At 37.1% G+C, this 22,652-nt stretch overlaps 1 long non-coding RNA gene across 1 annotated transcript in view; it reads left to right on the top strand.

Annotated features, from left to right (window-relative positions):
* The first annotated feature begins 4,037 nt into the window (after positions 1 to 4,037).
* The window catches only part of LOC150085815 (uncharacterized), a 39,559-nt gene continuing 20,944 nt past the window's right edge, over positions 4,038 to 22,652 (top strand). Inside the window, exons 1-2 of the long non-coding RNA XR_016546940.1 lie at positions 4,038 to 4,203; positions 12,369 to 12,447. This is a non-coding gene — a long non-coding RNA (uncharacterized LOC150085815). The remainder of the gene's footprint in view (positions 4,204 to 12,368; positions 12,448 to 22,652) is intronic.

Here is a 22,652-nt window from a genome sequence, read left to right as displayed (position 1 = left end):
CATTAAGTATCCTGCTACAATTTGATAACCTTCTGCCATTTTCAAACCTTAATAATTGCTCATGTGTGAATGTAGATGCAAAATACTCATTCAGTTTGTTTGCTATCTGTGCTCTGGTTGTTCATTGATCAATCGTGAAACAGAATGTTGCTATCTGTAATTGCACTGCTTTATGAAGAAGTTTGGTTTGAGTAAGAGGGCTATCGGATACGTAATTGCAATGAACAATTATAGCGAACAGAGGCGATCTTGCACTTTTAGGGAAATTGGAAACTGTGAGGGTGGAAACTTAAAATTGTAAGTTTCCTTTGGATCGAAGGCGCTTGAACTAAACGAAAGACCGTCCGCGCATGTCGCACAGTGGTATCGTCACCGTCCTCCACACATGGGACAGTAAGCGCTGCAGTAAAAAAAAAGGCGGAATCGTGTTTGCATTCATAATTAATTAATTAAGACGATTTCATACTACGAGGTTTGTTTCAACAAAAAAATATTTGATGGTGTATTTTGGTATCCGTTTCACTTAGGTTTATAGTAATAGTAAAAAAGGCAAGTAATGCAAGAAAGCAAGCGTATGAGCATATGCAGCATCAGCCAAAAAAAAAAAAAAAAAACAATTTCACACATCCATTCTGTTCACAAAAAAAAAAAACCAAAAAACAAATTATGATATTAGCGACACCTGTAAATGATTACGTCTACCCATATTTATATTGTCATGGCCTGACCATTGCCCTATACAAAGGGATAATCATCTCCTTTTCCCTTCTAGCAAAATTCCTGTATATCATTGACAATACCCAATGTCTTACTCTGGCAGCCTATGTGCATTGCTGAGAAAACTTCATATCTGACTGCACAATTACTCCCAGGCCCAGGCTTTTTCATTTTCTATTCCCCTAAGTGTAGTACGACACAGTTGGTACGTTTCTGGGGGGTTACTGCTACCTATGTGTAGTATTTTGCATTTGTCAGTGTTAAACTTGAGTTGCCACTTCTCAGCCGATGTGCCCAAATTTTCTAGATCCAGTTGCAGTAGCACAGTGCCATTAACAACCCTGCCAACGTTGGTATTATCTGCAAACTTCGACATTAAGCCTGATATACCATGGGCTTATATACTTCATCAATATCATGGATAAATATACAAAACAAGAGTGGGCCCAACACCGAACCCTGGGGAACTCCACCAATAACATTAGTACACGTCCATTGATTAGCGCTCTCGATCGTCTTCCACTCAATCAATCTATTATCAATTGTAGCAACTTACCCTTAATACCATACTGCTCCAATTTGCACAGTAGTCTTCCACGGGCAACAGTGTGAAAAGCTTTCCTGAAACCGAAGTATATGATATCAAAATTATTTTTGCATCCAGTTCCTCTGTAATCACATCATAGTATCCAATCACATTTATCAGACAAGACTTTCCCTTAACAAATTCATGCTCCGTCTGAATTATTACTGCAGTCTAGTCTAGGTGATCCTGCAATGCATCTTTAACCAGTGACTCCATTATTTTCTCAGGAACAGAAGTTAAACCATCTAGTCTGTAATTTCTCGTGTCACCATAGATCCCGTTTGTGAATTGGCGATGTATTTGTACATCTCCAGTCCGTGGGAAATTCCCATGAGCCAAGGGAATATAATGATGGCTAGGGTTTCCTTATTTACTTTTCCACCTCCTTTAATATAAATGGATAGATCCCAGGTGCCTTTCTTATGTTTATCTTCAACAATTTTTCCTCCATATTGCTCTCAGTTATTACAAAATCATTAAACACCCTGTTACAGTTTGATAAACTTCCGGAATTGTCCCCCTTAACTCTTCATGTGAATGTAGATGCAAAATATTTATTCAGATTATCAGCTATCTAGGCAGGATCATCAACAGTCGAACCATCGATATCAAGTGGATCAATCTGATTCATCCCCTTCCTTCTATAGTTTATATAAGTAAGACCTTGCTGTTTTTCTTAGCATAATCCTTTCCCAAAGATTTCTCGTAATCTGCCTTCGCTTGCCTAAACTGCTTTGTGACTTGATTACAGACTAGCTTATATCTGCCAGAGGCTTCAGTTATACTGTTCTGATGGTCATAATTCAGTGATCACCGAATTTTGACCATCCCTATGAAAAATTAGTGCGAAATGACCATGCGTCGCACGCTCGCACGTATGGGCTATACCAGCAGATAACCCCTACGGCATCCTCTCCTAACCAAGGTTCGTCGGCGTAAAAGACTCGCCAGGTGCAAAGAGTGTGCCAATTGGATGTCAGGAAAGTGGAAGGAGGTGTGCTGGTTAGATGAGTCACGTTATTTACGCCACACCATCCATGGATGGTTGTGTACGGATTTGGCGTCAACGACATAAGGCTCTTCATCCACGATGCATGGTATCAAAAGTGCAGGTCAGTGGAGGCGGTTGTATGGTGTGGGGCATGCCTCACTGGCAGGTACTTGAACCCCTCTGTGCATGTGGAACAACGTATCAGTGGTCTCTGCTATCGTCAACTGCTTGCTGAATGTGTACCTCCCACTATGTTACACTTTTCCCTGAATGGTGATGGTGTCTTCCAAGATGAAAATGCGCCGAGCCATCGGGCACTTGATGTGCAGGAATGGTTTGAAGAACACAGTTCTGATTTCCAGTATATCGATTGGCCTTCGAACTCAGCCGATATCAATCCCATAGATCATTTGTGGGACACTATGGAAAGGCATATCAGGAGTCTGGATACACCAATCACCTCCATATCTGCATTGCTTGGTGCATTACACATAACGTGGTCGGCCATACCTCCTGAACGCTTCCGACATCTTATTGAATCAATGCCATATCGGATAGCTGCTGTACTGAGGGCAAAAGGAGGACCTACGAATCAGTAGGTAAGTAGGTAGTAGTAGTAGTAGTAGTAGTAGTAGTAGTGGCATGTGATGTAAGAAAGCGAGTGTAGGAGCTTATGCAGCATCAGCCAAAAAAAAAAAAAAAAAACCCTCATTCCCTCCAAATGCTTGTCCAATTCCTCCTTAAATTTATTTAACCTGTCAACTTCCACAACGACAGATGGAAGTTTGTTCCAGCAGTTAACCACCCGCTGACTAAAGGCAAATTTCCGCACATCTATTCTACATCTGTCTTTTCTTAATTTGAATTTATGCCCCCTTAGGTTCGTAATCTGAACAAGTGGAAGGATCCCATCAGAATTCAGCGTGCTCAACCCATTCAAGGCCTTATACACCTCAATCAGATCACCGCGCAGGTGCCTAGTCTCCAGCCACTGCAATTTGCAGAACTTAAGCCTCTCTTGGTAAGAGGATCCCTTCATTCTCCTCACCAATCTTGTTGCCTTTCTCTCTAAATGCTCAAGAAAATCTACATCCTTCCTAAAATGAGGCCTCGAGTCCTGTACGCAGTACTCAAGGCGTGGCCTGACCATTGCCTTATACAGGGGGACAATCACCTCCTTTTCCCTGCTAGCAAAATTCCTATAATTTATTGACAAAACCCCATGACCTGCCCTGACAGCCTGTCTGCATTGCTCAGAAAACTTCACATCTGACTGCACAATTACTCCCAGGTCTTTTTCATTTTCTACCACCTTAAGCGTAGTACCACACAGGTGGTACGTTTCTTATGAGTAGATGATCATAATTCAGTGATCACTCAGTGTATATGCATCCCATGCAGTTTCTTCTCTGCTACGAGTCTCACGAGTTCATCTGATATCTATTTTGGCCTAAACCTCGAGCAATATTTCTTAATCGGTATGAAAAGCCTAGTAGCTTCTACGATTAGTTCCTTGAGTGCTTCCCACTTAGAATTCACCGTTGGGAACCTCATCAGTTGATTCCGCTGTATATAATTTTAAAATTGTCTAAAACCGCTGTAGTCACCTTTACGGAAAAAAAAAAAAAAAACTCTTTCCTTTGCCCCCGACGGTAGTTACATCTTAAAGTAAAGCCCACAATAACACTGCGATCACTGCCATCTAGTGGTTTCTTTATCTGCAAATTCTTCCGCACGAATAATCATTGCTGGTAACGAGATCCACAAAGTAGTAAAATATAAATATAAATATACTACTCTATGACCAGATTAAGAGTATTACATTCTCTGGTTGCCTCTCGAACATGCTGCCGCAGAAAACAATCATCCAATAAATCCACAGTTTTGCTAGTGTGCGAGTGACCAACGCGTAAGTTCCAGTCAATATCTGTTATATTTAGATATTCGTCTTAGTTTTCGGATCGTTAAAATGGGTATGATTCTATGGAGTTTAATATAATTAAATTGTAAAATTGTTGGAGGTTAGCAATAGAAATTGGTATAACAGTTGGTATAATATTAATGTGGATTTGTGATTATTGTACATTGTTTTAATTTAATAATTTAATTCCACATTTAGTTCATCTTAGGGTTGCGCTTTTTCAGTAATTTATAAACAGGACAAATTGATGACAAGCCGTTGTCGTCATCAGTAATTTCAAATAATTGAATTACTGAATAATTGAAATTATGGAATAATCGCTTTCAGCTCTATTTACATATGCATAACTGGCAAATAAACTATCAGATTTAAACAGATCTCGATTTACAAGAGAACCAGTAATTCATCAATTTGAAGTTTAATTATAATGCTTGCAGATTTATCATATTAGGTAATTTGTATGATGAAAAATTAGCATGAAAAAAAAAAAAAAAACATTTCATACTCGCAGGGCTCGGAATGCGATTCCGGCTCGTCCTCGCTATTGTCATTATCGTATGTGTACATTAACTGGTTTCTGCGCGTGTTAGCCTGTAGTACTATCGTTCTTGTTTCGTAGAATTTTGGTTTCGACTTTTATCATTATTATTATTAGCCATATGGTACAAGGAAGCCTGAGGCTTATGCTGCACCAGCCAAAAAAAAAAAAAAAAAAAAAAATCCTGAGTTACCCCCTGAAAGAGAGAGAAGTAGAAAGGAATCACCAAGAAAGAGAAGAATGATATCCAGCTCAGGACCCTGGGTTTGCCAAGCCCATACTCACCAGATGTGAGGCCCCCAGACTTCTCTGGGTTAATACAGTTTAGTTTGTCTTTATGCTGCAGTATACAGTGTGAGCTAGATTAATTAGTAAATATAATGAGATGTATACTGATTTCAATTAAAATAAAAGACTTTGTGATGGGATAATTGGTGAGTGAAGCAGAAAACCAAAAATGTATATATCAAAAAGTAGTTGTGCATTACAGCACCACTGCCTACTTTTTAATTCAGTTATTCCTTTCCTTTTTTTCAGAAGTTTACTTTGTGACATATTATTACACTGCACAGTAAACTGCAAAGAAAGTGTACAAGTAGGGGCTCACAACTGGTGAGTATGGGCTTGGCACACCCAGGGCCCTGAGCTGGATATCATCATTCTTCTTTTTCTTGGTGATTCCCTTCTACTTTTGACTTTCTCTCTCAGGGTAACTCAAAAATTTTTTTTTTTTGGCTGGTGCAACATGAGCCTCAGGTTTCCTTGCACGGTGTAGCTATTAATAATAAAATAAGTACTCCTCTTTGAAAAGGGCCAAGAAACCAAAATGCATTGGTGATGATGTGACATCACTCTTATTGAATGCTTTATATCAGAGCTATTCCTTGTTGCCTATTTAGTACTGCATTGTAAATTAATTTTTCTGAAAATAGTGCACAGAGGAACATTTGCAATAAAAAAAAAATTGACAATATAAAAAGTTCACTTTTTCCAAACCCAAAAGCATAACTCTCTATAAGTTCCATAACACTTTTTTTCTAATGAAGATAAACAAATTCTGGGGTTTTAAAAGATGAGCAGTAATGTATATTTGACCAAAATCATGAAATAACAATATCAATCAAAATATTCACACAAAATACGTACGGAGAGAGATAGGATACACAGACTAATAGGTTAACAGGCAGAGGTGAAAGCAGTTCTTGAACTGCTGCTATTAAAACATACAGCAGCCTGGAAAGCAAAATGTCAGGGATTTGAACAGCTGTTGAGGGTCTTCGTGGAACAAGCAAATACATTGGGTTACTAAGAGTAAAACCAGTTGTAGGTATACGCTTATGTATATTAATTATAGGAACATAGTAAAAAGTACTGATCAAATCACTACATGCAGACATTGTGGGGATATCATTTTCAGATATAAGGAATTTAGAATTTGAATATTTGGAGTGTAATGTACTTGTGTAGGTGGCACCAGAGGTTCACCCTGAACTCCATGTGATGTCTTTTTGTGTTGATACACACTCTAAAGCCTGTGTGTATAATGTGTGGTGTGACCAGCTTCTCTTATTGGGAGGTTGTGATCTCCTGGAAAGCAACCTCCTAGCATTAACCTCTTTGGGTCCTTGTCCCAGGGACATGGACCCAGGCCATCTGTTGTACACAATCTATGACAGGCTTATCAAATTGCTTGGGAAAGGCTGGGTCAGCCAAGAAAGGTGGGATTTTTGGTGAAGGAGAGAAAAGAACAGTACTGGGGGTAGTTCTGCAAGATGGGAAAGATTCTGGGTAGTTGTTCTCAATGGTGAACCATTAAAAATATGCAGAAATGGTTAGAGAATTACAGGCGGCTTTTTAGAGGCCTCCGTAGCCGAGTGGGCAGGAGCGGGAGTGCAGTAGCACACGCTCTTTGAGTAGACCGGGGTTCAAGCTCCTGACTGCTGAATACGGTCGATCTGCCAACCCGCACTGGACCAGCGTGGCAGATTATGGTCCATTTCCCTCAGCATGAATTGTTGAGGAGGCTTCCATCCTGCAGTGGGTTGATAATGGCTGCACTTTACTTTTTTTTTTTACTTTTTAGGGAGGGTTAATTGATCAAGTCACCAATGGTTAAGTTAGATGCTGGTGATAATTTTCTCTGGAGATGGTGCAGATATATGAAGGAGAGGCAGCAGCATGCTATTATATGAATATGATGGAGATGAATATTTGGTGGAGAGGTGAGTGATGAGGGTGGAAGAAGTTGTGAAGTGGGAGAGGTGGGTGGTTGGAATAGCAAATACTGGGAGAGGGGGGTGGAATAGCAAATACTAGGAGATTAGTGGAAACCAGGTAGTGTGCAACCCATCCCACCCCAAGGTAAACAGATCAGAGCCCTTCCTCCTTAGAGCATTGTGTAAGGAGAAGCGGGGAGGACAGTGGGTTTAGAATGCTGTGGCACAAATCCCCACTGGAAAGATTCCATGGGCAAGAACCAGCACCAGCATGCAGTCTCACACCACAGTGAATCGCCTGGTGTCAACAGCAATTAATAGTTAATAATAAGTTCGACACAGGCTGAGGGAAGTTAATGTTGTTACATTATGTTAATATATGGAAAGAAAAAAAAAATTTTTCTAAATTTTTTTTCTAAATTTCCTTGTAATATAAATACAAGGAAATTTTATAATATTGCTAAGATCACTTAGTATGATAAAATATAAAATGAATATAATAAGATAAGTAAAAATGGGATCCCCCATCTGAAAAACAGTTGTTAGTTATATGGGAAAACCCCCACCTTTAATATTAAATTTAGTAAAATAAAAGGTGTATGATTAGGATTAAATTTAACAATATTTATCTATCAACAGCAAGGGGATGCAAAATCCCACACTTGGATCCAGTAAGTCCAGGTATTGGCTAGAATCCTATCCTAGGGGTTCCACAGGGTTGGCACAATCCCACACAAGGTAAATTTACCTGTGTCAGCAGTTCAGAATTGGGAATTGATGCTAGGTCCAAATAGGTGGTTGTCTATGTCAGGTGTTGAATTAGTCAAATGCTTGTCATCAGGTGTTACATTTTTACCCAAATTCTTGTTTCATCATGTAGTCAAGCACAGTGTGCTGGCTGCTAAAAAGTAAATGGGCACTGAATTAGTTGTTGTTATTTGGTTTTTAGGAGCATTAGCAACTAAGGCCATATTGCTTCGGGGATATGCGGTGGTCATTTCCTGACCTTTCCGCATCCTCTGTATTTGGTGGTCACAGGCTCGAACCCCCATCTGATCAAGAAGCATGTGCTAGGCACTGCTGCTCCTGCCCACCTGGCTATGGAGGTGCCTCTGAATTAGTCAAATGCTTTGAATCAGTCAAATGGGAGTCACAGTACAAAGCCACTGGTCAATTTCTATGCAGAAGTCAAGTGTTGGGTGCTTATGTCCAGAGTGTCTCTAGGATAGAGAAATCTCCAGGACAGAATTTCAGCCAAGGAAGTGTTGGGACAAGAAGGGGGAGTGTAAAATGGTATGGTATAAACTCTACTGCCAATTAGGAATCCTGACTGGTAGCAGGATTTTAATATAGGTTATAATATGTGGCAATCTAGTCATAATCAATTATCTCAGTCAGTGTTTAATATTACAGTGCTTGGCACTGTGAGCAGACCTGGGTATTATGGTGGATTATAATTTCCACTATTGGCCTGTGGATGAAATCTATCTCTTCTGATTTTAAAGACCTCCAAGCAAAAGTTTCGCATTAGTAGAGGCATATATGCATGAAAGCAAGCTTATACAGCATCAGCCAGAAAAAAAAAAAAAAATTTCCCATTTCACCCATTCATTTGCTCCAAAAGTTTGTCCACTTCCTTGAATTTATTTAAGCTATCACCTTCCAGAAGGACAGATGGAAGTTTGTTCCAGCAATAAAGTTGGAAGTTTGTTCCAGCAATAAACATATGGAAGTTTGTTCCAGCAATAAACTACCCAATGGCTAAAGGCAAATTTCCTCACATCTTTTTGACAACTGTCTTTCCTCAATTTCAGTTTATGCCCCTCAGGTTTGTAATCTGAGCAAGAGGAAGAATTCCATCAGCATTGCGCCTGCCCAATCCATTCAAGGTCTTATATGGCTCAATCAGATCACCTTGCAGGTGCCTAATTCCAGATGCTGCAATTTGCAGAACTTAAGCCTTTCTTTGTAAGAGCACCCCTTTTTTCCCCCTTTCCCACTTCGTTCTAGCAATTCTACATCCAATGTGCCTGACCATTGCCTTATACAAGGGGATAATCAGTTCCTTATCCCTGCTAGCAAAATTCCTCTATCATTGACAAGACCCCATGACCTACTCTGGCAGCCTGTCTGCACTGCTTAGAAAACTTCCTATCTGACTGCACAATTACCCCAAGGTCTCTTTCATTCTCCACTGCCCTGAGTGTAACACCATAGCCAAAGCCGAATTAGATGGCCACTTTCTGTCATTGGTATTAGTGACTGAGGAATTAAATTTTTTTCTTTTTTTTTTTTCTGACTGATACAGAATAAGCCCATTTCCTTTGCAATGATGGCTGTTGTAAAACTAATTAATACGTGCCAAATCATGCTGTTTTGTTCTTCCAAACTTGTAAGAATCCCAATTGATTATATCTAAAACTGCCATTTAAGCAGGATAAGTACATGTATAACTATAGGTAACGCAATTTTAATTTTTTTTAAGCAGCCCAGAAATATTTTAAACTTTAATGATAGAGAATTTAACATAAGCTTTAAGCACAACAAACTTAAAATTATAAAATAGCTAATGCAGGGGCATCCAACCCTGTTTGGCTAGGGGCCAAAATGGATAAAATGCTGGAGGTCATGCATTCTCACCAATTCTTACCACAAATTATGCATTTTTCAAAATAGAATTTAATTTCTGTTATCTATTTCTATTTACTGTTTTGTTTTTTTTTTTTTTTTTTTTTGTATTTAATAATTATTCAAGGGAAGCATTCAAGGAATTAATCGTGGAAGCTACTAAAAGTTTCATACCTATTAAGAAATATTGTTCAAGGTTTAGGCCTAAATGGTTGTCAAATGAACAAATGAGACTCGTAACAGAGAAGAAAAATGCATGGGATGCATATAAATTATCAAGCGACTCAGAAGCCTATGGCAGATATAAGTTAGTCTGTAATCAGGTCACAAAGGAGGTTCGGCAGGCGAAGGCAGATTACGAGAAATCCTTGGCAAAAGATGCTAAGAAAAACAGCAAGGATTTCTTTACTTATATAAACTCTAAAAGGAAGAGGATGAATCAGATTGGTCCACTTGACATCGATGGTTCGACTGTTGATGATCCTGCTCAGATAGCAAACAAACTGAATGAGTATTTTGCATCTACATTCACACGTGAGGAATTATTAAGGTTTGAAAATGACAGAAGGTTATCAAATTGTAGCAGGATACTTAATGATTTTGTAATAACTGAGAGCAAAGTGGAAGAGAAATTGTTGAAGTTTAGTAAGAAAAGCACCTGGGGTGGATTGGATCTATCCAGTTATATTAAAGGAGGCGACTAAGCAAACCCTTAGCCATAATTATGAGAGCGTCCTTGGACTCGGGAGGTTCCCACAGACTGGAGATGTGCAAATGTATCCCCAATTCATAAAGGGGGATCGAAGGGTGACACGAGTAATTACAGACCAGTTAGTTTAACTTCTGTTCCTGGTAAAATAATGGAGTCACTGGTTAAAGATGCATTGCAGGATCATCTAGACAAGACTGCAGCAATAATTCAGACACAGCATGGGTTTGTTAAGGGAAAGTCTTGTCTGACAAATTTGATAGGATATTATGATGTGGTTACAAAGGAACTGGATACAAAAAATAATTTTGATATCATATATTTGGATTTCAGGAAAGCTTTTGACACAGTTGCGCATGGAAGACTATTGTACAAATTGGAGAAGAATGGTATTAAGGGTAAGTTGCTACAATGGATAAAAGGATGGTTAAGTGGGAGAAGACAGAGGGTGGTAATCAATGGGTGCTGCTCTTCGTGGACTAATGTTATTAGTGGGTCCCACAGGGTTCGGTGTTAGGTCCACTGTTGTTTTGTATATTTATCAATGATATTAATGAAGGTGTATCAGGCTTAATGTCGAAGTTTGCAGATGATACAAAGGTTGGCAGGGTTGTTAATGACAGTAATGGCAGTGTGCTACTGCAACAGGATCTAGAAAATTTGGGCAGATGGGCTAAGAAGTGGCAACTGAAGTTTAACCTTGACAAATGCAAAGTACTGCATATGGGTAGAAGTAACCCCAGAGAAACGTACCAACTGTGTGGTACTACACTTAAGGTGTTAGAAAATGAAAAAGACCTGGGAGTAATTGTGCAGTCAGATATGAAGTTTTCTGGGCAATGCAGACAGGCTGCCAGGGCAGGTCATGGGGTTTTGTCAATGATATATAGGAATTTTGCTAGCAGGGAAAAGGAGGTGATTATCCCTCTGTATAAGGCAATGGTCAGGCCACGACTTGAGTACTGCGTACAGGTCTGGAGGCCTCATTTTAGCAAGGATGTAGATTTACTTGAGCGTGTACAGAGAAGGGCAACAAGATTGGTGAGGGGAATGAGAGGAATTAAGCTTCTCAAGAGAGGCTTAAGTTCCGCAAATTGCAGTGGCTGGAGACTAGGCACCTGCGCGGTGATCCTTGAATGGGTTCAGCACGCTGAATTCTGATGGGATCCTTCCACTTGTTCAGATTACGAACCTAAGGGGGCATAAATTCAAATTAAGAAAGGACAGATGTAGAATAGATGTGCGGAAATTTGCCTTTAGCCAGCGGTTGGTTAATTGCTGGAACAAACTTCCATCTGCTGTTGTGGAAGTTGATAGGTTGAATAAAAATAAGGAGGGAATGGTGTGATTTTTTTTTTTTTTTTGGCTGATGCTGCATAAGCTCATACACTTGCTTTCTTGCATCATATGCCACTATTACTACTACTACTACATGAAAATGCATTAATTATTACATAATACTAATAACTATTAATATCACTATTATTATTATATAGTTATAATAATATTGCTAAATTCTGAGGAAGATGCATAAAATATGAGAAAGCAATATAGAAAAATCAGATATTACTAAAAATGGATAATTTTAAGTCAGTGTCAATGAGACTATATTTTGTGACATGATAGTTTTAAACTCTGTGAGGGGTGGCACATAACACTTGAAGGTTGCCTACATGGCAGTGGGCTGCATATGGCCTGCTGGTTGGACACCTCAGCTAATGCTTCTCTGAGCTTTTCAAAATTGCCAAAAAAAAAAAAAAAAAAGGCCAAAAAACACTTCATCAAAATGACAAATATTGGTGGGCTAATCCTTGTGCCCTTGTCTTTTTCTATGCACTTGGTAGAACAAAAGCTTTGTCTTAACCCCAAGTTGCTTTAGTATTGGAACTGCTTTTAAACTAATGGCATTGCCTCAAGGTTAATCTGCCATTTGCTTGTTAGTGAGCACTGTCTCATATTTTAATATTTGGTGAATTGAATATTTAGTGAATAAAACATCTGGTGTCTTAATACCTTGGAACACTCTGTATACTGAGTTATAGCTTGTTTTCTTTTTTTATAGAGTGAAGGTGAGGATGTCTGTCAAATTTACCTTCTGTCACTTGCGTCCCCAATTTAACAAAGACACTCGCGTGGCGTCTGTGAGTTATTCCTTTTTGTTTTAATTATAAAAAATTAATGTTTAACTTTTTTACTGAATTAAAATTAGTGATCTATTAATTATGTTTTTAACTGAATTTAACTTTGTTAAATTCAGTTAAAAAAATATCGAACGAAAATAAACTTGGGGAAACAAACAGTGATAATAAAGAAAGTTTTTAACGTTTTTTTATGATTTTCAAGGTCATCGATCCTTGGATTGAAACACAGATGCTCGCATGGAATCTGTACACAACATGAACTTCTCTTATTTGTATTTTTATCAGCTGTTGACATCTAGCCATTGAAACCAAAACCCTACAGCAAGGTTAGACGCCTGTCTCTAGCATCTCACAGATGCCGCACGAAAATGAGAATTGCTCAAAAGGAAAGATAGATGCCTTTGCTCACCTGCTGTTTGTTAAATGCCAAACAAAAAATTATTCTCTTTATTCATAGTATATCAGTCACTGTATAACCAGCTAGAGAATATTGGTAGGCAAAAGTACACAGGAGGATATGATTTCATTTATAAATTTAAAAAAATATATAAATAAATAAATTAAAAAGTGGCATCTGACAGGAACCATTCTAGTCATGGAAGGTTGAAGTAATTAATGCACACTGAGTGACCAATGAGTACTTTCCTTTATGTTTACATCAGTGCAGGTGTTCAAAATGGCTTCTTGAGCAGCAGTTAACACAACCTCACAGCATCTCATAGACCACGGGTCCCCAAACTTTTAGAGAAGTGGGCCACATGAATTTTTGGAATATTTGGCAGGCTGGAGAAAATTCCTAATAACTGAAAACTGCATTCTTTTCCTAACTTTAATGTTATGCAGAGAAACAAATTTAATACCGACCTATATCTGCAGATTCAAAAATAAATCGATGGATATGTAATATAAAATATACCAGTTTGTTTATATCAAATTTTAATTATTATTTATTGTACTAATTACAAAAATACAGTCAGTAATACAATAAAATTAATTATTATTCATTTATTGTATTAATCACTGAACTACAGTTAGTAATACAACAAAATTATAATTAATGCGATGAATGTGGTTGTAGAGCGCGACTAAGTTTCGTAATATCGGGTTTAAAAGTACTGGTTCCAATTCTTAAAACGTCTCTTGTAAATGCGGGTCAGTTAGATGTGATTGCATTTTTGAAAAGGTCTGCTCACATATATGTACTTCCAAAAATTGATGTAACATTTCTTGAAAATTTTTAAATTTTGGATAATCTGACTCGGATAATGTTGAATAAAATTGAATTAGATTTCAGTGCATCATTAGATTGAAGATCTGTCAACTCTAATTGTAAGTTCTTATCAGCATCTTTGATGGGTACGTCAAATGGATTTTGAAAAAGTTCAGACCCCTTCAAATTATTTTTAAAATCAGAAAATTTATCCGCAAAATTTTTCTGCAACAAACTAACATTTTGAAAAAAAATTTCAGTGCAAAAATTACGACCAGGCATATTTTTAGATAAATTATCATACATAGAAAATGTGAAAAATTATTCTGAAGTAGTTGACTTTTAAATAACTCCAGTTTTGTTTTTAATGCTTTGACATATAATACAATTCATTGACAAGTTTGTCTCGTCCTTGTAGTTTCATATTAAGAAAATTCAGGTATTCACATATATCTGTTATATGTGAACACCTGAAAAAGGCATAGTTCCACAACCATTTGAGATCCAACAGTTCCAGAACAGGGTTTAAATTTTTCATTAATAAATAGATCTATTTCAATCCTAAGTTCAAAAAATCGCTTCAGCACATTACCGTGACTTAACCATCATACTTCAGTGTAGTACAACAAATCACTGTATTCAGCCTCAATAGTTTCAGAAAATTTTTGAATTGCAGATGATTCAGATCAGTTTTGCGAATAAAATTTACTGTTAATATTGACAGTTGATATGACTGAATCTATGCCCAAAAATTTTCCGCACAAAGATTACTGTTGAATTATACAATGAAATTGCATTGGTTTTTTAATATTTTTACACTCAAGATATTTATGAAGCTGACCCATGAACCCAATAACGACCATATTTTTAGCACCATCCGTTGTAGCCGCTGATAGCAAATCCCAATTCAATTTGAGGCTCTCAATTGCTTCAAACACACTCAAAAATATTTTCACCTGTTGTATCTTTCAAGTTCTTTAATGCAACTAGCTCTTCACTTACTGCAAAATGTTTTGATTTTCACCTCAGATATAAATTAGTAATTGAACTGTATGGCTTGTATCTTCACTCTCATTAATTGCTATTGAAAAATGTGTAAATTCACAAACTTTTTCTACAAGTTGATTTTGAATATCGGCTCCTAAATCTTCAATTCTTCTTGTTACATGTGATGAAGATAAACTTACAGATGCAAAATTTTTTACTTTCTCAGGACATACTTCTTCGCAATTGCTAAACAAATTCATTTTGCAAATTCTCCATCCGTACAGTCCCTTCCTTCTTCCCCAATGATTTGGGTGGCTCCAACACTAGCTCAACTGCAGATAAATTTTGATGAGTAAAAGTTCTAATCTTCTGTTGTTGACTTTGAAAAGTTTGGATTAGTTCTTGGAGTTTTTCTGCTGCAAAGCTCCTTGAAATTTATCATAATTTGAGACATGTCATGTGGTGTGGTGATGTTTCACATTATATTCCTTGAAAACCGACAATGTTTCATTGCAAATAAGACGTGTACAAGTATCATTGAGCAGTGCAAAAAAGTAATTAATAGGCCACTGCTCATTAAAAACGCAGCATTCAGCATCAACTTTTATTTATTTTTTTCAACCTCAGTTATCGACATGATTTTTATGGGGTCGCTGGAATAAAAAAAAAAAAAACTTGTGAATATTGAAGTAAACACTGACATCTCTTAAAATTTTATGAAATATTTTAACATAAAGGTTATTATTATATTCATATCACTCTTATATCATGTGAAATTAATAATATAGATTATTAGACTGTTTGCCTAGAAAACTTCATTATTATAATATAAAACTATATTATTAATTATAATATAGTTTAATAAGGTGACGTTTTGGGTATCTTACCAATACCCATCATCACACCATGCTGTGGGGAGAACAGAAAGAGCTACAAATTTGAATATTTTAGGATATTACAGTTGCAATTACCAATATTACAATTTGCAAATTACGATTCTAAAGCATTAAGTTTTGAATTTCTGTTACAATAGAAAACAGGAAATCTAAGGTAATACAAAGAGATTAAATTCATACCTTCCGACAGCCTCTTCTTGCTGATGCTACCAGAAACTTTGTGCATACAGGCTGCCAGCAGTTAGTTTATAGCAGAGGGATTAACTCCACTAACCAATAGAATAGTGTCATGTTTTTATCCTGGATCCGGGTTTCTTTATAGTAGAAGCCACGGGTGACCTTTACTCTCATATGCTGGACATCAGGGTTAATGTGCAGGCTGGTTCAGGATCTTACTGATACTGATCATCAAACCATGCTGCTGGTGCCAGGTTTTATCCTGGACCTGAGATTCTTGTGTAGTAGAAGCCTAAGGTGACTTTTGTTGCCATACTCTGGACATCAGGGTTGGTGTGCAGGCTGGCAAGGGATTAGGAAATCCCTGATTACTGTCTCTAATGCCTATTGCTATTTAATGACAGGGTCAAGATTAACAGATTATTTTAATGATGTTTCAAAGAATAGCTTTGAATGAAAATAACAATTAGAATTAATATCTAACAAGACTAAGCTGATGACACAGAGGCATCAACACTATTAATCAACGAATGTTAAAATAATCTGTGAAATGTGATTTTCATAAATTAAATTTTATTGTGATCCAATATAAACATTAATTTTTACGATCTAATTGAAATATCTGCTGGCTGGATAAAATTCTTTCGTGGGCCGGATCTGGCCAGCAAGCCGTAGATTAGCATTAGTAGAGGCATATGATGCAAGAAAGCAAGCTTATGCAGCATCAGCCAAAAAAAACCAAAAAAAAAAAAAACCACTTCCATTTCACTCCTCCATTCGTTCGAAATACCTGTCCAGCTGAGCCTTAACTTTATTTAGGCTATCAACTTCCAGAACAAGGGATGGAAGTCTGTTCCACCAACCAACTACCCGCTGGTTAAAGGCAAATTTCCGCACATTTATCCTACATCTGTCTTTCCTCAATCTGAATTTATGCCCTCTCAGGTGATTATTCTGAACAAGAGGAAGTATCCCATTGGCATTGAGCATGCTCAAACCATTCAAGACTTTATACACCACTATCACATCACCTTGCCAGTACCTAGTCTCCAGACACTCTAATTTGCAAAACGTAAGCCTTTCTTCGTAAGAGCACCCCTTTGTTCCATTCACTAATCATGTTGCCCTTCTCTGTACTCGTTCCAGCAGCTTCACATCCTTCTTGAAATGAGGCCTCTAGACCTGTATACAGTACTCAAGGTGTGGCCTGACCATAGCCTTATACAAGGGAATAATCACCTCCTTATCCCTGCTAGAAAAATTCCTGTATATCATTGAAAAGACACAATGAGCTACTCTTGCAGCCCATCTGCACTGCTCAGAGAACTTCATATCTGCCTGCACAATTACCCCCAGGTTCTTTTCATTCTCTACCACTGTCAGTGTAGTACCACAGAGTTGATACGTTGCTCTGGGGTTGCTGTTTCCAATTTGTAGTACTTTACATTTGTCAAGGTTAAACTTCATTTTCCACCTCTCAGCCCATCTGCACAACCTTTCCAGATCTTGTAGCAGCAGCATAGCATCAGTAGTGTCCTTAACAACCCTGCCAAACTTTGTATTGTCTGCAGACTTGGACATTAAGCTTAATATACCATCATCAATATCATTTATAAATACAGAAAACAATAATGGACCCAACACTGAACCCTGAGGGACTCTACTAATAACATTAGTTCACGATGAGCAGTGTCCATTGATTACCACTCTCTGTCTTTTCCCCCTCAACCATCCCTTTATCCATAGCAGCAATTTGCTACCAATGCCACACTGCTCCAATTTGTGCAGCAGTCTTCCATGTGCAAAGTATCAAAAGCCTTTCTAAGATCCAAATATATAATATCAAAGTTATTCCCTGCATCCAGTTCTTTTGTGACTGCATCATAGTATCCAATCAAATTGGTCAGACAAGACTTTCCCTTAACAAAACCATGCTTTGTCCGAGCTATAACTGAAGTCTAGTCTGGATGATCCTGTAGTGCTGTTTTAACCAGTGCCTCCATTAATTTTCCTGGAACAGAAGTTAAACTCACAGGTCTATAATTACTTGTGTCAACCTTTGATCCTCCTTTGTGAATTGGGGTCACATTTGCACATCTCCAGTTTATTGGTACCGCCCCTGAGTCTAAAGAAGCTCTCATAATTATGGGTAAGAGTTTTGCTTACTTCCTTTGCTGCCTCCTTTAATATAACTGGATAGATCCCATCCACCCCAGGTCCTTTTTCAATTTCTACTATTAGTTCACACTCTCTGTATATATATTTATCTATCTTGTTCAAATTTTCAATCGTTAATAAAATACTTTTTATTCATCCACTCACGTTCAAATAAATTTTTTTAAACTTGTAGTGGATGACACTTGATGTTAATACAGTTTTTTCAAATATTAATTCATTAATTAAATTTAATTAATTAATTTTAGTTTTATATGGGAGAGAAAAATTTCTCTTATATAAGATATTTAGCAGGATATAAATTTAGGAATAAATACCATCAGTGGCGAAGCGTGTAGATCGCTGGAAAAATTTCTTTTTCCGATTCTTTTTTCATTCTGGGTTCTAGTCTGAGTCAAGGAGGGAACAAAATCGAAAATGAAACATGTGAATAAAAATAATAGTCCAACACCATATATAGAAAGGAAAATGGAAAATTGCAAGGAAATTCGCTTTCTATTTTGCCCCTTAATATTGTGATTCTGTCATATGTATATACATATTTATATTAATTGTAATTATTTAATAATAAGTAACTAAAATAAAATTTTTCTTTGTTGACCTAAGTAGGAATTGACTTTAAAAAATTTTTTTTTATATTACTTGTTTTATGTTTATCCTCAACAATTTCTCCTCCACTTTCCTCTCAGTTATTACAAAATCATCTAGCTCACTGCCAGAGTTTACTTCACCTCTGGCATTCCCCTTCCTGAATAACTCCTCATGTGTGAATGTAGATGCAAAATACTTGTTTAGTTTGTCAGCCACCTGAGCAGGATCCTCAACTGTTGAACCATCAATATCCAGTGGACCAATCTGATTCATCCCTTTCCTTCTAGAGTTTACATAGGTAAAGAACTCTTCTCTGTTTTTCTTTGCATCCTTTGCCAAGGATTTCTCATGATCTGCCTTTGCCTGCCTAATCTCCTTTGTGACTTGGTTACAGACCAGCTTATATCTATCATAGGCTTCCATATCACCCATTAATTTATATGTCTCCCATGCATTTTTCTTCTCTGTCATATGTCTGATTAGTTCATCTGACATCCATTTAGGCCTAAACCTTGAACAGTATTTCTTAGTTGTATGTAAAGCCTAGTAGCTTCCAAGGTAAGTTCTTTGAATGCTTTCCATTTTGAATTTGCTGTTGGTAACATCATCGGTTGGCTCCACTGTATAGAATTTAAATACTGTCTCAGACCATCGTAGTCGCCTTTACGAAAGAAAAAACCCTTCCCTTTACCCCTGATGGTAGTTACCTCTTTGAGTAAATCCCACTTCATCACACTGTGATCACTGGCGGTTCTAGGGATAAAGGAACCTAGTGGTTCCTTTATCTGCAGATTCTTAATGCATGAAGAATCACTACTGATAATCAGATCAAGAGTATTACTCCCTCTAGTTTCCTCCTGAACATGCTGATGTAGAAAACAATCATCCAATAAATCCACAAAAGCTTTGCTAGTGTGTGAGTGACTAACCCACAAATTCCAATCAATATCTGGGAAATTAAAATCCCCCATTATAAGACTCTCTGATTTACTGGCCCACTCTATTCCCCTGTACAGTTTCTTATTATACTCATAAGAGTCATTCGGCCTATAGCACATTCCTACTCTCAATTTTGATCTCCCAATGCTTATGTCACATTAAACTGACTCGACACTGCACTGTCCAGCGATGTCGACTGGCTTCTCTTCCTTGGATTTTATGTGTTTCTTAACTAATAGCATAACCCCCTCCTCCCTTTCTATCCTGTCTATCCTTTCTGTAGACGTTGTATACTCCCCAAATTCCAGTTCCGCATTCCTTATATCTGTGTGACACCAAGTCTCTGATATCCCAACAATATCTGCCTTTGATGTTTTGAGCAATACTTCAAATTCATCAAATTTATTTACCAAACTCCCAGCATTGGTGTACACCAAGTATACATGCACCTGTTCCTATTCTTTGCTACCCTAACACAACTAGGGCTTGCAAACCGGTTTTGTTAAATCGGTTTTTATATTGAGTTGTTGAAACCGAGCTTCTAAAACAGGATTCGAATATTTTCTTAGTTAGCCCTCGAATATAGTTTTTTGTTATGCACATTTTCTTTTGTTTTTGTTTATCTGGATCGTTCAACTGCTTTATGTTTTAAACATGTTTTTTATTTTATTTTATTTTATGTTTAGGTACGAATCTCATGGGGAAGTGGCCCAAATCTAGGAGGGGTAACTTTTACTTCCCACCTTTATCATGCCACGATGCAGGTGTACTCATTTACGACTGAGTGAGTCGGAGCGATAGCGTAAAAGAAAATGCTCAACATTTCTCCGTTCCATCTTTCTTGTTTGCCAGGCAAGTTATGGAACGCACCTTATTGATGGTTACCCACTAGAAACAGATTCGCTGAATATTGCATCAAATTTCAATCGTAGAAAGTTTTTTGCTTCTTTATTCCTATTAAATTTGCGATCAAATGTTCTCCAAAAAGCAGCTTCCCCAAATTTAGCTTTTATGTAATTTTGAAAATACAATAGATTTAATTGGGGTAAAAAAAATTGCAAGTACATAAATTAAAATTTTCTTTTGAAAATTTTGAAACTTGCCTCGTTTACACTTTTCATTCAGTGCTTGCGGGAGTGACGCATAGTATTGTGCCTTTGTTATCTTCAATATTTTTATTTAAAATTGTCGGTGATATAAATTCCTACTAATTAATATTTATTACTCTTAATATGTCTAAGATGAAATCAAATGTATGGAATTATTTTGCTCGAAAAAGCAAAATTGAAGCACAATGTTCGAAATGTCAGAAAACAATGAAGTTGTCTGGAGGATCTACATCATCTTTGATGTTGCATTTAAAGAAAATGCATCAGATTGACATTAAACAAGATAATAGTGAACCCCCCGTAAAAATGGTAAGAACATTAGAAAACTTTATCGTTAAAAAATCTATGGAAGAAGAGATTTCAAAATTAGTTGCTTTAGATGGATTTTCTTTTAATTTAGTTGCCAAGAGTGAATTTATACGTTATTTGTTCGTTATTTGGTTTTTAGGAGCATTAGCAACTAAGGCCATATTGCTCCGGGATATGCGGTGGTCATTCCTTGACCTTTCCGCATACTCCGTATTTGGTGGTGACGGGCTCGAACCCCGGTCTAATCAAGAAGCATGTGCTACGCACTGCTGCTCCTTCCCACCTGGCTACGGAGGCGCCCCTTGTGAATTTATACAATCAAGCCTTCACCTTCAGAGGAATAAATACAATAAATTACAATCAGCCTCAGTGAATGGAATTAAAAATATGGTTCTGAATTATTATAAAACTAAGAAAGAAGAACTCATTCAGCATTTCAAAAATTCATTGGTTTTGGGTGCACGGTATTCGTTGACTCTAGACGAATATACGTCTATACAAAATAAAAGGTATATGAATATAAATGTGCATTCAAAAGACACTCATCGGTCGTTGGGTCTTATTGAGATTAATGGTTCACTTGATAGCAGAAGAACTGAGAAAATTGTGAATGGACACTTGAAGGAATTTGGTTTGAACTTGGATGAGGATATTGTTGCCTGCACCACCGATGGAGCAGCAATGATGATTAAGTTTGGCAAGCAAATTACGCTTAATCATCAACAATGTATAGCCCATTGTATACATCTGTCAGTTATAGATGTACTTTATGAAAAAGCAATCAATTATGGTGCCACAGTCTTTGAGTCTCCCAAAGACAATGAAGAAAATGAAAATAATGAAGAAAGTAATGATGATGAAGAAGTTGAAGAAAGACAGCAAGGCATGCTTTATCAAACCGACTTTACCAATGAGCTAATTTATTTCTTCAATCCAATGGCCAATATTGCACAAACTATTAACAAAGTCAGAAAAATTTGCCAAGTTTTTCGAAAATCGCCTACCAAAAATGACATATTACAAAATTTTGTTAAGGCAAAATTTAATGGGAAAGAATATAAACTTATATTAGATTGCAAGACTAGATGGGATAGCACATTCTATATGATTGAGAGATTTTTGAAATTGAAAAATTGCGTTCCAAATGTTCTATGTGCAGTACTGTCAACTGAAGCTGTGTCTGACGGATGACTGGAAAACACTTGAATTGCTATGTGAAACTTTGCGACCAGTTAAAATGATTCTGAAGACTATAACCTCAGAAGATACAGACTTACTTAAAGCAGAGTCTTCAATAGAATTTCTGCTTGCTAAGCTTGATACAGCAGAAAACCCATTTGCTTTAAAGTTTCACCAAAGCCTTTTGCAGTGTTACAATGCAAAACGAAATTGCCAAACTGTGGCTTTGCTGAGCTAACTACACAACCCCAAAAAGTTTAGGAAAGAAGATTCAGGTTCAAGAACGTTTGATTTTTCAAGTAAGCAAGTTTTGAAAAAGCATGCTGAAGAGATTTATCAGGAGTCTTAGCGGTGAATGAAGAAACTGAAAATAAACGAACTGTTCTTTTAGAAGAAAACAAAGACATTGTCTAGTTCCGATGTTGGAGATATACTCGTGCGAGAGTATGGTAGTGTAATAAAGAGATTAACTGAAGAGCCTTCAATATATCCAAGTGAATTGGAAATCAGAAAAGAATTTAAAATTTTGGAGGCAACTAGCAGTGGAAGCGAAAAGCTGGAGAAAGTCTATAGAGCACTGCTGACCATTAAACCAACAAGTATCCAACCTGAGAGTGTTTTCGATCACTGGTC

Source organism: Mastigoproctus giganteus, chromosome 5 (assembly GCF_048544385.1).
Source record: "Mastigoproctus giganteus isolate SK-2022 chromosome 5, ASM4854438v1, whole genome shotgun sequence".
Lineage (NCBI taxonomy): Eukaryota > Metazoa > Arthropoda > Arachnida > Uropygi > Thelyphonidae > Mastigoproctus > Mastigoproctus giganteus.
This window is presented reverse-complemented; position numbering and strand designations above follow the sequence as displayed.